Source organism: Manacus candei, unplaced genomic scaffold, assembly GCF_025592945.1.
Source record: "Manacus candei isolate 608988 ecotype Guabito, Panama unplaced genomic scaffold, ASM2559294v1 h1tg000027l, whole genome shotgun sequence".
Lineage (NCBI taxonomy): Eukaryota > Metazoa > Chordata > Aves > Passeriformes > Pipridae > Manacus > Manacus candei.
This window is the reverse complement of record NW_026138075.1, coordinates 7,723,570-7,738,486: the sequence shown is the minus strand read 5'-3', so window position 1 is coordinate 7,738,486 and position 14,917 is coordinate 7,723,570. Positions and strand designations below refer to the sequence as shown.

General features: G+C 41.0%; 2 protein-coding genes across 4 annotated transcripts in view; both read right to left on the bottom strand.

The window, feature by feature from the left end:
• GDA (guanine deaminase) overlaps positions 1 to 14,917 on the bottom strand; it is a 69,574-nt gene that overhangs the window by 39,255 nt on the left and 15,402 nt on the right. The window lies entirely within an intron of this gene.
• The window catches only part of ANXA1 (annexin A1), a 360,547-nt gene that overhangs the window by 344,175 nt on the left and 1,455 nt on the right, over positions 1 to 14,917 (bottom strand). The window contains exon 1 of one of the 2 annotated variants that reach the window (XM_051789453.1): positions 11,094 to 11,098. The exons of the other annotated variant lie outside the window; for it this stretch is intronic. The gene's annotated coding sequence lies outside the window, so the exon portion shown is untranslated. Of the gene's footprint in view, positions 1 to 11,093; positions 11,099 to 14,917 lie in introns of those variants that run through there. 2 annotated transcript variants of the gene reach the window in all.

Here is a 14,917-nt window from a genome sequence, read left to right as displayed (position 1 = left end):
AACTAGATCATGGCATTAAGTGCCACGTCCAGTTGTTTCACACACACAGAATAGTCTGAGATGGAAGGGACCCACGAAGATCAAGTTCAGCTCCTAAGAGAATGGCCTCTTTTTTTCAGGTTGAATACCCCCAGGTCTCTCAGCCACACAGATCAGACTTTTGCTCCAGAACCTTCACCAACTTCATTGCCCTTCTCTGGACATGCTCCAGTGCCTCAATATCTGCCTTATAGTGAGTGGCCCAAAACTGAACACATGACTCAAGATGTGTTCCATGGCTGTTGCCTTTGACCATAGATGCAACTAAATTTTATATAAAAAAGAAGGGACAATTGTGATCCTGTACTATGATCACCTATGTAATATGCACCGTTGACAACACCTGAGGTTATGTGTGTTTACTTGTGTTTACTCAAACATCTCTAGGAAGACCTTGATAAATAATTTGCCAGTAATAGAGACTCATTATGGCTCTCAATAAGATGTGCCAAACTATTTTCATTGATAATTACCTTTCCTGGAAAAAACAAACAAACAAACAAACAAAAACAAATCAGGAGAAAACCACCTTATTTATAATTTGAATTTGTTCACCTTGGGTTTCCAGACAAACAGTATGCTTATACTGAGTAGAAAAACTCTTTATGAAAGCTGTGATTTTGTTGAGATCAAGCAGACCCCTTCACCTTGACAAGCTAAATAGATCATGTTTTTTGTCTTTCAAGATACAGCCTATTTTCCCAGCTTAAATGTTCCTTATGTCACTTTTCTGATTTCAGTTTCTGTTGTGGACATTGAGAACTGAATGCCATATGCCGGAAACAATCATGCTAAAGGCAAATGCAGGGGTTATGTAATGTCCCTATTTATACATCTGAAACCGGCATATTTGCCATTTTGCTTGTGCTACTGCACTGACAAGTCATTTTGTCTTACTTATCAATCACAAACAATCCTATGGAACAGTTGGCTACAGAATAAATGCAACCTACATTCCTCCCTCCTGAGGATATACCTTACACTTGTTTTTGTTGAAGTATGTACTATTTGCTTGAGATAGGGCAATCAAGATCACAGAACTGGACTGTATTATTTGCTACTCTTCCTATCTCTGTGTCTTTTGCAAATTCTACCAATGACAATTTGGGGTTTTTTTGTTGGTTTTTTTTTTTTTTTTTGAGTGACTAGTAAAAAGAGTGTAGAGTCAAACAGCAATATCTTCACAATTCTAGTAGAGACACCCATAATGTACTTCTACGTGTATAGTATGGCTAGAGATCTGTCTTTGTTCTCATGAGCTGGTGGAGTGGTGAACAGCAGACTGTGTATGGTACCCCATCTTGTGTTTTATCTGATACAACAGACTGGTTAAACATTCAGATGTTGTGAGAGCAGTGGGACCTTCACTCCAAAGCAACTACGTGCATCAACTTGCAGCTCTGAAATTCTTTCAAAATTATTAAATTATAAAGCATATGAAGCAACCTGTCAAGGTTTCCCAAATGAGGCAGATTGAATGACAGCCCATCAAGGATCTGGGGATTGTTTAAGACCCGTGCACTTACATCTTCACTTCCCTCAGCATTAAGCTCCAAGCTGTCGGCCTCCATCTATAGCAGCACGATCAGGTAGAAAGTCCTCCTGCTGTGCCACCTCTCTTGTGCAGTTAGCTCTCTTGTTTATTGCTGGCTAGGGATGCTTGGCATTCCCTCGTGCTCATGTGTACTCAGCTCTCTGATCTCCACAATCTTCCCTCGTATGAGGAAGGTTGCCTTCAGCCAGAATCTTCACCTGCTCTTTTCCAGGTTCCAGCTTTCCCAGCCTGAATAGTCTGTACACAGAAGCAGATTGTGGGATCAGTCTCTTAAATGGTGTCTCATGTCCCTTCATGAATTGGAGGATTCAGGACTTGCCATCTGTATTTAGACCGGGTGTTATCAATATTTACAGTTGTACCCCATGACTCTTGCAAGTAGAGAAGTAGCAGGCTGCTTCTTGGGAATGTAGAAGTTCTGCCTTGGACGTCTACTCACATACACGCAGGCATTCAATTATCTGCTGCCTGCTAACATTCACAGTGAAGCTATTTTTTCATCCATGGCACAAGCAAGACTTTTTGTGATTCAGAAGTACTTTCATGACTCACAGGCCCTTTTGATATGCAAGTATGACGCTTTAAATAGTACACTGTGACAGAAAGACAAGACGGAACAGGCAAAGTGAATTGTCTCCTTCCAGAATGTTGGTCCCTGGTAAGTAACACTCATTCACACACTTTAAGTATTAAACCACTGTATTTTTGTATTTTTTTTCTGTTAGATACAACAGCAGAAAAAAATCCAACAAACTAAGCCTTTGTAAAAGGCAGTTAATTTATGCAAATCAAATGGGCTCCTCTTTCTCAATCCTCCACACAGAGCTGCAGAAAAACAGCTAAGGCACTTACCACAGATTCTCAGTGAGAGCTTCAGTGTCTGAGGGAAAAGCAGTTTTGTACTACTGCCCTGTCAGTGAGAAAAAAATTAAGGTCTGGAAAATCAGGCAAGTACCAGCCAAAAGTATTGTTTCTGCTCTAGCTGTGGCACTGGAGAAAGAGAACTTCTACACCGTGACTCTACAGCCACACTAGTTTTGATGTGTTCCAGCCCTATTGCTCCCAAGGCAGATGCAGACAGAAGCATCTGCTGGGCTGAGGGAGAAGAACAGATACTCCCGTACATACCCAGGAGAAGTTCTGTAAGTCTCACAGTATCAGCACCAATTTCAAATTTTGTTCTCAAAATAGATGGTATAGAAAATGCATCACTCTGTGTTTTGCTTTTTAAATGTTTTTTTTTTCCAAGAGATTTTGGTAAAGCATTGCCTACCTGCCTAAAACGTGACAGTTAGATGAGAAGCTTGTATCTGTTCTTTCAACAATTACACACCTCCCAAACCTGAAAGATTAGGGGTCACATATATGTATCATTCTTCGATGAAGGGTCTGGATAGATGGATTCCATTATAAAGTCAGAGAGATTTTGAAACTGTAATGTAACTGGTCTCCAGTATTGCAGCAATGGTTAATGAGAAGGTAGGCCATCTTCATCACACAGAAGGGGATTGCCAATATTCAGGGAGAATTCCAAGTATCTACTGATCATCTAGTTGATGGTATGGGATCCAGAGATGTGTGGCAGCTCCTGGTTTCTAGGAAACACATGGTATGATTCAGAGGCATTTGCACAGCTGGGGCAGTGCTGGAGGACACTGGGAGACCAATGAAGTTAGATGTGTGGGCTATTTCAGAGCCGTGTGCTAGCGAAATCTAGAGCACTTTAGGCAATAACTATGTTTCAGTGATGCCAGGTCTGGCGTGCCACACCAGAGGAATCATGCAAAATGTAAAATATCCAAGAAAGTTTCTGAGTGAAAAGTGTTGTGAGCATCTCAGCTACCCTTATTGATCACTTGCTATGAGTGGTGATCCTCCCCAAACACTGCCCTAAAAGTATACTCTGTTTTTACAGCAAAACTTAAGTCCCATGTATGTTTGAGAATCTTGAATCATGCTGGAACTAGCTAAACTGAAAAAAATGGGTAGTGATTTTGAAATGGTTGCTGTCAGACTTCCTGATTTTACTTCACTTTTGTAACCACAAAGTATCAAATTATAAGGAAACCTGATCTGCACAGGGAGCCCTATTTGCATTATTGACTCTACAGATGAACAGTTAAATTTGAACTGAAAAAGCCAGGCTAATTTGACACAGGCAAATTACAAATGAAAAAGTGGTCAATTGAGGGTGTTTTTCATTCACAATTTGAAACTAAGGTTTACACTTTTCTATACTTTTGGCAGTAAAATACAGCAGAAATACAAGATTTTGTGTGTATTAAATCTTTCTTTTATTACTGATAGGGACCACTTATTTCTCCAGGCCGAAGATTGATAAGGAATGTTTACATTGTGAAACAACTTTTTAGAGTGAAGGAGTTAATCCGAAAAGCCAATTTGTAGCATTTTCTAGGCAACTAAAATGAACTGATTTTGAGACTGAGCAGATGCCTCTTCTAATACCTTGTAACAGTTAAAACTAAGCAACTCATTAGTTGAAGATCGTATGAACACTAGCAGCAACTCAGCCCATGTGCCTTAAAGAAAGATCACAACACCCACCAGTATTCGTTAACTCCTCACTGCCGAATGCTTTCATTCACTTCCCACATGCAACCACCCACTTTGTCGATAACTCATTCCTTTAAATCATGCTCAGATGCACCTGCTTAAATACAATCTTGAGTTTTTTAAAGAGTGATAACATTACATACTTTCGCAGTGAAAGTGTGCCTGCTAAGACAATATCTATTTCACGGGGGGTGTAGATAAGCTGGTACATGCAAACCTAATCAGTACTTTTGGGCCTGCTTTTTTCCCCCCTATTTTCTGATTTAAGGTTCTGAAATTGTATGTTTCACTTAGCAGCAATTCTTTTTGTTGTGACTGTCCAATTATCATTGAGTACTTGCTTTCATAACCAAAAAAGAAAGAGTTTTAATAGCTTTCTGCTTAGCAGATCGTCAACTGAAGTATAAAAAGTTTCAGGGAGGCGGTTTCAATGTGGAGGATGTGAAACAGCTTACTATACTAGCCTTGAGACTCCTGCCCCCAAAGTTTTTTGCTAAAGGACTTATGAGGTTTCTATTTAAAAATTTAAAAGTTTAGTTTTACCTCAGGAAGAGAGTTCAAGGACTATGCAGGGAGGAATAACTGAGTTCACCCAGCCTCTTATAATGAGGTGGCCTACACAAGTAGTTGTTCTTTCAGGTTGTTCTTTCAGCTAATAAGTTGTTCTTCCACAATCATAATGGCTACAGCTATTTCTGTCATGTCAAGATCTGACTTCAGGTCTTATACCTGTTCCCTAAATCATTTGGAGGTCCTAGTTACAACAGATCATGACTGGATGAACTTTAGATGGAACATCTGAGATTTCGGTAACTGGAGGACAAGAAGAGAGAAGAGAAAAAGCCATAAACCTATTTCACCTCTGTCCTGGTTCTGGCCAGGACAGGGTTAATTTTTGCAGTATCCAGGAGGGGGCATGGCCAGAACCTGGAGGTTATTCTATACCACCTCATGTCATTGTGGGGAAACGAATCTCTTTCAAGGAGGATTCTCTTCTGGTTGAGGTGACATGCCTGCGGTCAGGTCAGGCTCTGTGGTGAACATTTTGCATGTGGATCACTCTCTATGTTTCATATACTTCTGTTATTAATATTGTTGCTGTTACTGGTTGTTTTCTTATCTCATTTACTGTTTTCAGTAAATTGTTCTTATCTCAACACGTGATCTTCGCCTTTTGTGCCTCCAGTTCTCCTCTCCAGCCTGCCACAAGGAAGGAGGGAGGGGGAGGGGGAAGTAGGTGGCACAGGCTTTTACTGGGAGCATTAAATTGGAGAATACCATTCCTAAACGATGATACATCAAACTAAATGCTTTATTTCCAGTTAGGAGTTCCATAAGAGGAGGCTGTAATACGAGTCTCACCTGCTATGACCCAATTATACATCCCTGCAGCTGCAACAGTAAGAGGTGATTAAGACTACATATGTAAGATTTGTGACAAATACTGTGAATAGCATAATAAAGAAGGACAAAATTAAACAGGCTGATCATTTTATTATGGAAAAAATCAATCCAGTGTCCTTGAAGAAAGGGAATGGAATTTTGCCTTTGTATAATTCCCTTCTTTCTGTCTTGTTACACTACATAAAATTGCTTCTTCATTATTTCCCATCTTACTTCTACAGATGCAAAGATATTTGAGCAACTGGTTGGTTTTGTATCTGAAAGTCAGGGCTTGAAAAATTATTGACTGCTTTCTGCATAAGGGAATAATGTAGAATTACTAAATGTCTCGTGTGTTTCCAGACCACTCTTCTTCACAGTAACATATTTTTTCATGAGTTTTTATATTTAGCTAACTGTTTGGGAAGTGTGATTAAATTTTCATTTCAGTTCTTAATAATGGGGAAGTCCTTGTCTCATAAAAGTCCTTATCAGCACATAAAAAGAGATAATTTTCATGGCTACGCTGAATTTCCCTTCCAAAGATCTTCAGTCTTGTATTTATACTCAACCTGACACTCACAGGCCACCTTGCTTCATACATCAGTCCTTAATGGAGCTGATCTGACTCCCACTAGCTGAAAATGAGGCTTTGTATTTCCAATCAATCATCCTGAAGACTCAGTGAACACTAAAGGATGAGCATATACTCAAAAATCTAAAATATTGTTACAGATCTTTCCTTTTGGGTCTTTGTCTTCCTTGAAAAAATGTATATTTTGAATCATGTATTTTCAGCTCTTGTTCGATAAGAGAAATAATGGGAAAGCACTTTGCATTTTACTGTCTTAACTACTTAGAAATTAATGCAACTAGTACTGCTACTAAGATGGTACGTATTGACTATTCTACCAAATGATTGTTCGTTGTATCCAGGGAGACTTGGCAGAAAGCAGGAAAAGAGGTATTCTGCATAGGATGAAGCCTAAGCATTTGTACATTACATAAGTATTTCAGCAGCCCACATATCACAGCCTGCATAAAAAACAATAAAATGCAGCAAAAGTAAAAGATCTTTTCTGTTGAATAAAAACAAAATTGGGTGATCTTCTGTCTAGTCTTGGGAATAACAAGAATTTGGCATTGGCTCACACTTTCCAATCAACCAGCCTCTGACAAAAGAGTAAGCATTTCACAGCAGAAATAAATATCATATAGCTCAATTTGTGTTTACTTCAGTTGAATGCCTCATTTATTTTTGCACAATGTAAATTGTTTGGATTAAGAGTTTTACTAAGAATCTTTCTCCTGCAGCAACCAGGAGAGAGGCTATGAGGCAATAAAAGCATTTGGCGATGGCATGAAATCATCTCAGTCCAGAGCTTACTTGTGCTCAGGCAGTGGGCATTTCAGTGGAGCCATGGTTAGTTAATACCAATGGATCACTCTTCTCTCCTTCCCATTTTTAATAGCATTGCTTGCTTCAATCAAAGAACACAGCTCAAGAAAGACAGCTCCATAAATTTTTCCTTTCATTAGTTCAGCTCCGTTGGGGCTTTTAGGTAGAAGAGCTCCAGCATCCTTTCTGCAAAGAAGGTACAAAATAGGGGTGAACACTGATACCTCACCAAATCAAGGGCTTCCTTTCTTGCATCAGAGCCCATATGAATCAACCTGTTCTACACCACTGTTCTTGAGCTATTCACCTGCTGAACTACTTTGAAAAGCAGAACTGACTCAGCTGTGTGTTTGTAGGGCTGGTTTGGACATGTGTTGGTAACTGTTAAGCCAACAGCACTTCATATATGAAAGTTTTGACCCTTTCAATCACTGCTCCCACCAAGGCACATTTCAATTTTGCGCTATGTTTGAAGAAACACAAATCATGTCATTATTAAGAAACAGATGGAGGGATTAGCTCATAAAGTTAGGAACCTTGCCATACTGCAGAGTCAATGAAAAATCTCAGTTAAGTGCTTAAAAACAGACACTTTCCATTGTCTGTTACATCTGAAAGCAGCTTTGTATTTATTTTAAACTAGAAACAATAAGCTTCTTCCAAATTCATCTACAGTTAATGTCATCCCAGATTGAATTCTATTATTATTTAAAGATTAATTATATTAATATAGCAGCAGGAAGGGCCTCCTCAGTCACTGAGATCAGCCATCTGATGTGATCTCATGAAGTCCTATAAAGCCATGCAATATCCATTTCCATCTTAAAGCTAGATAGGATTTCTGTCCTGACTCTTGTGAGGTGGCACATTCTAGATCCTCATTTGCCTAATGGAAAGGATTTCTCTTCTAATTTCTAGACTAAATGTATTCATGAACATTTCATATAATAGATGAGCAAGGTCTCTTAGTCTATGGATGAAGTAAAATACAGATACATTCTTTCCATCCACCAGTGGGTTTGAAATCAGAAAGATTCCCGTCAGTGATTCATTGCAAATTATCTATCTTGGTTTTTACTTTTTATTCATACAACACTAAAACTGTATTAATGTTTCCCAATTGATATTATTTCTTGCTTTCTACAGGCTCCAAATAAAAATTTTTCTATCAAAACTCTTACATATTCTATTTGCTTTAATTTTTATGAAGGGAACAGAAATGGAGACCATAACTGTTCAGAAACATGACATCAGGATACAAATGCTCTGTAATTCTAAGCTGTTATAACATGTATTACTGAAGGAAGCATAGGGTAAAGTAGGAAGGGATTTTTAGCCTCAGTACTTCTTCCAGCACTTCTGCGTGCTTCTACATTGTTACGACCCGACCCAGGAAAAGGGGAGGGGGGGTAACTCAGGTTTTTATCAGTAATTCCCTTGGGGTGGATTAAAGTGAAATGACACTAAATAATCGGTGTCTGAAAACAAAGTTTATTTTAGCAATTTTGTATCAACAGGTATGCTAGCATTTTGGGTGTTGTCATACAACAATGCAACATAGAGATAACTTTGGGGGGGAGAAATTGCTTAGGGGAGAGAAAAAACAGGATGAGAGTAAGGGAAAAGAGAAGCTGCGAGTGTAAAAGAAATGGATACAGTCACCGCCCACTGGATCCAGCGATGCTTGATTCGCAGGCGGTGGGGGAGAAGGAGAACCCAAAATTCCAAAGTCACCAGTCAGTTTATATACCCTCAGCACGCTTTTGCACCTCCCTGGGACGAGAAGTTGTTTGCCTTTTTAGGGCTTAGCACTGGAGGGAGGGATGGGTCCAACTGCCCATCTGAGGTATAATGCAAAAGTCAAAAGCCTGCAAATCCCTGGAATGCATAAATCATTAACCATTTCAGTCTCTGACATACATGCTAGAAAAAAATAATATTTCAGTGGGTTTTTTTCAAAGTTTGTTTTTTACTAAAGCACTAAGAGGCTAGATGAAAGCAGACCAGGCTTTTAAGCATGAAAAGGGCATAATTTCAGATGGTGCATTCAGACACTGTGTTAAGTCTGTTACATGCTGCTGCCCTCAGGCACAGTGCAGATGTTCAATGGGCTTTCCATCTGTGTTATCCTTCCGGCCTGCTCATGGGCCAAAGGCACATAACCAGGCCCTCCTTTTCTTTGTTTAACAGACAGAAGGACAAATAGTTGTAAATGCTAACATAATAAACAAACAGAGAAGCGGGATGGCCTTGTAGGCATTTTGTTTGACCAGCAGTATGTGTCTCCATGACAATGATAACTAGTTAGATTTAAATAAGTTGTTCTCAAAGGACATATCGAAATAATTCCCTGAGGAAAAGTTACCAGTGCTCCCAGAAGATTTCCATTTTCTAGTGTAGTGGGTTGACCCTGGCCAGATATCAGGTGCCTGCTAAAGTCGCTCTCTCACTCTCCCTCTGCAACTGGACAGAGGAGAGAGAAAAAAAAAAAACAGCTAAGAATTCATGAGCTGAGATAACAGCTGGGAGAGGTCAGATACTGATTACCTTTACGGGCAAAACAAGACTCAAAGTGGGGATAGTACTTATATTTATTACTAACAGGATAAGAGCCAAAGAGTGAGAAGTAAAACAATCTTAAAAACACCATCCCCCACCCCTCCTTCCTTCCATGTTCTTCCTCCTCCCCCCCAATGGTGCAGGGGGACTGGGAATGGGGGTTAAGGTCAGTTGTTGTTTCTGCTGCTGCTCAGGGAGAGGAGTCCTTCCCCTGCTCCTGTGGGGTCCCTCCCATGGGAGACAGTCCTTGATGGACCTCTCTGGTATGAGTCCATCCCTCGGGCAGCAGCTCTTCCCAAACTGCTGTCCCATGGGTCACTCCTTCATGAATGAGCTGTACCAATGTGGGTCCCCCACACAGGTCTTACCCAGGAAAGACCTGCTCCAGCATGGGCTTCCCTCTCCATGGGCTTCAGGTATCCAGCAGGACCCTGCTCCATCCTGGGCCTCCCACAGGGTCACAGCCTCCTTCATGCATCCACCTGCTCCAGCAAGGGCTCCTCCATGGGCTGCAGGTGGGTCTCTGCACCCCGATGGTCCTCCATGGGCTGCAGGGGCACAGCTGCTCCACCATGGTCTGCACCACGGGCTTCAGGGCCTCAGCTCTGGTGTCTGGAACACCTCCTGCCCCTCCTTCTGCACTGACCTTGGTGTCTACATTTTTATTCCCACGTTCTCACTTCGCTCTTCCCTAGCTGGAATTTTTTCTGTGCAGCAATCCTCTTTTCTTAACTATGTTATCACAGAAGCATTACTATTACTCCTGATTGGCTTGACCTTGGCCAGTGGCAGGAAGTCCATCCTGGAGCAGGCTGGCATTGACTCCATGGGACAGGGGAAGGTTCTAGCAGCTTCTAGGAGAAGCCACCCCTGTAGCCCCCCCACCACTACCAAAACCCAGCCACAGAAACCCACTACATCTGGATATGCAAAAATCCATCATGTTGTATTTGAGCAGTTCAAATACAGGTTGTGTCTGAAGACCTGCTCACGGGTCTGGCTTTGCAATTTACAACTTTCCGGTTCAAGGCAGCAATTCCCTTCCCTTCGATAGGTAGCAATAGTTATCAGTCCATAACAAACACTTTCACAGCTTGTTATTCTTATTTATACATCACATTAACTGGATGTTTGAATGAAGATAAGTGGGAAATGGGCTGAAAGAGGAGGTAGTGGACAGAGGGTTTTGAAATCCCCTTTAAAATGTCATGATTGTGCTCATGTTAATCAGTAGAGACAGTTTTCTCTCACAGTTCTTCTACTGTGCTCCAACTAAACTAGCCAGGATCTCCAGAGTGATCTGAGGCTCATACCTTCTGAGACTGCAGCTTCAGTTTAAGCCTAGTGTCAAAACCTTCAACATCTTTCCCTACAATGATAGCCTGCTTTTGTAAATACTCAGTATGCAGTCTAGATTTTCCAGAAAAAATCATCTCACTCTGCTGGACCAGCCTTGAAATTATTATGTCAGGCTCCTTCAGACATAAGATGTTGCCTCTAGCACTGATATTTCCTTTGGCTGACCTGTGCCTGTGTTCCTTTTGATCCAAATCTTTTTGCCAGTTCCAAGCTGAACACAGATGCTGAGTTTCTTCTCAGATATTTTTTAACTGTTGTACTGGTATTTTGAAACCAAAGATGATAACAAAGGAATTCTGGGTTAGGGGTCCAAGCTGTAGGCAAGGGACACTCCCTACCCTCCCCTGGCTCTCGAGGTCATGTCCTGTTCACACTGACCTTGAAACAGCATCCTACCTATGAACAACCATGCTGTGAGCCCACCACCCAACCAGTTCTCACCTGCCAGCACGTTACTCCTCTCAGACCTCAGTGTCTCAGCTCAGATACAAGAATACTGGGGGAGAGGCATTCCAGAAAGCCTGGCTAGAGCAGAGGTAGGTGACATCTGCTGCTCTCCTCTCGTCCCCATGATTTTATTGCAGAAGGTAGTGGGGTAGGTGAGGCAAGACTGACCCTTCCTGAATCCTGCTGACTGCTCCCCATCACTGTTGCTCACACATGTGCCCAAATGTGGGCTCCAGGAGAACTCACTCTTTGATTTTGCCTCAGACAGATACTGCCAGCCAGCCTGTGGTTCCTCAGGGTGTCTTTCACCCTTTTTTGAAGGCAGGTGTAACAGATGCCTTTCAGGGGTTCTCCATGGTCTCCAAAGCCTTGGAAAGCTGATGGAAACTGGCTGCACAAGGATGTCAGCCACCTGTCTCAGCACTCCGGGGTGCAGCCTGACAGATCCCAGGGCATGTGTGGGTGTTGAGTGCTCCTGCATGATCCCTGACTTGACCATCAATCTTTCTAATCCAAAAACATTTTCTACTTTATTTTTGAACATACAAAGGTAAAGTGTAATCATTGAACAACTGGTTATTTTTATTTGTTCACTTATAGGCGTATAATAGGAGTTGCACCATCACTTGACATTCACTAGACTTATAGGAGTTGAAAAAGTCGTCTGAAAGGTGGTATTTTCCTAGAACTTTTAAGTGTGACTTAAGGTAATCAACTTATGAGCTTTATATAACTTAATTTGGAATCACACTGAAGGTTTTTGTCTGAGTATTCAATTAATATACAGTTTGGATTTGGGATTTTGGTTTTTTGGTTGTTGTTTTGGATTTTTTAAGGTACAGTGATATATGGCTTTCACAATAGATGTTTTATACTTCTGATCATGAAGCCATCCATGCTATCCATTCATCCTTCATTCTGCCATTGCCATTTCTATTTTCCTTCCTTAATCCAAACCTGATATGTCCAGACAGTCCCATAGTGTTTTTACTTCTTAGAGATAAATCAAAATGTCATGGTTTGGGTTTTTTTTTTTTCATCCTGATTCTATCAAATATTTCTGGGAAGTGACACCTCTCTCCTGTCAAGAGTTTCAAGAATAAGTATGTTCTTAAAGCACTTGGTATTTGGCTTTTTTATGGTAGACATGGCAGAAATGGTGTCTGTTTCCACAGTGGCTCAGAGCAGCTTAACAGAGTCTCAGAGTTGCCACACTTACTCTTTGTGTTGAATTCACAAGGTCTTGAGTCTGAGGCTTGTCAGTCTTGGGCTGTCTGATTTTTTTTTTTTTTTGACCTACAATTTTGTATTTCTTGTCTTAGCTGTGAAAGCAATTTCTTTAATTGACCAGATGCTGATGATCAATCTGTTTTACTTGTGTAAGTATGCATTTGTTTTATAGACAGGGGTAATGAGCAGTCATTCTATACAGGATGGGATAATTACATCTCTTACACAATGATGTAGGGCAGAGAAACCCAGGTCTAGTGCAATAGCAAAGCCCTTGAAAAACAGAGATGCAAGATATAGTGCAGAGGACTACAGTCATGGAGTGATAAGAGATGGGCTTGGGATTGGGGAGAGACTCTGCAGCTATGAAAAACTCTCCTGTGATCAGTTAAAGAGAGGCAGACCCAGAGATGTCCACAAACTGGTTTAAAAGATATCAGAGAACAAATCAATGACAATTAATACATGTAGGGGGCACCATATATAGTAAATTTAGATATAGCATGATACTACAGATCACTGAAGAAAAAAGAAGATGAAAAGAAAATCATGTTAGCAAATGTGTACAAGTGGCCTCAAGTGGCTCCTGGGGACAGAAAGAAGAAACCAGCAACATCAACATTTTTTTCCTCCTGAAGGGTTTGTGAGGATGACAGCTTCTGACATTGTCCTCTCTAGGAACCCAAGTCTGTTAACTTAAAGATGCAGTTGAGTAGTGGAAAGATGGAAAGTGGAAAGCACCAGGAAAAGGGGAATAGAAACTACAGAATGTGTGTGCTTCAATTTTCATTTTATTATTACCAAGACTTTTCCATAGAAGTTATTGACTGAAGTACTATTATTTCATGTTCTGTAATTATTAGATCTAGATCACAGATTCATAGAACCATTAAGATTCTATGGGAAATACCTCCAAGATCATTGAGTCCAATCTTTAACTGAACACCACCATATCAAGTAGACCATAGAACTAAGTGTCATGACCCGTCATTTCTTCAACACCTTCATTGGTGGTGACTTCCTGGGCAGCCTGTTCCAATGTTTGACAACACTTTCAGTGAAGAATTCATCCTGATGTCTATCCTGAACCTCCCCTCATGCAGCTTGAGGCCATTTCCTCTTACCCTGTCACTAGCTGCCTGGAAGAACAGACTAATCTCCACCTCACTACAACCTCCTTTCAGGTAGTTGTGGAGAGCAATAAGGTCCCTCTGAATCTTCTTTTCTCCAGACTAAATACCCCCAGCTTCCTCAGACACAGCTCGTAAGACTTACTCTCTAGACCCTTTACCGGCATTGTTGCCTTAAAAATTTATTTTTTAAAAAAGCAGTGGCAGACTGCTTCATGCAGCTCCTCACTTGGATGTGTCTTCAGTCTTGGAAGCTTGACTACCTTACATTCCGAAACAAATGGACCTTGGACTTGTTTGGAGTTTCTGGAAGGGGAGTGCAGCTACCGTATACCCTTGACCAACGAATGATACCATCTCTATGAGGAAGGTTGGCCTCATCAGCTGAGCACACAGCTTTGGGAGGGACACAAGGGAACACTGAGGGAGAAAGGAGAAAGAAAGGAGAAAGAAACCTGCCCAGCTACCAAATCAGTCAAACCAACCCTTGCAATCAGTGGGGTGCCAGAAGTCACAGACAGATCACCCTCACATGCAGTACATGCCTAAAGATTTATGAATTAGACTTTTAAGATTTCCAATATCCTAACAACACATTTCTAGCTTTACTTGTATGTAAAGTTTGATTCCTCTTTACCATAAACAGGATTTTGAGCATAATTCTGCAACTGCTTCCCTGTCATGGAGAATGAAGACATCTCAGAGGGACATGGTGCTGTCTGCAGCAGGGGTGCAGCAAGGCCTGGGGTCTTTGCTGAAGGCTGTGGTATAATGGTGGTCATGGAGTCCAAGGTGAGGTCCCCTAGAGTGGCCAGAGTGATGAATCACCACACATCAGCAGCCTCCTGCCAGTCATGAAGTAAATTTTGATCTTTCCAGTTTTTGGAAGCACAGTCAGGAAAAATTAGTCCTAATAAATCAGAAAGTTTGCTGTACAAGGCTGAGATATAGGAACAGTCTAATTCATCAGAAAAAATTACAGTTAGACTTCATGGACTGATTACCAGCACTGCTGAAACCAATGTTTTTTGAAAGCCATCTGAAAGTTAAACTGTAACAACAATGTAGCCATGGTTATCATGATAGTGCTTACATTCTCTTAGGTCTGTGAAGGACTTGAATATTAGCATGCATAACACTGGAAAATAAATTTACAAGGGCAGCTATAAATTTTAACACAATGTGTGAAAGACATTATTTGTAAGAGGAAGGTTTGTTCCTCAGATGTTGCCTACAGTAGTG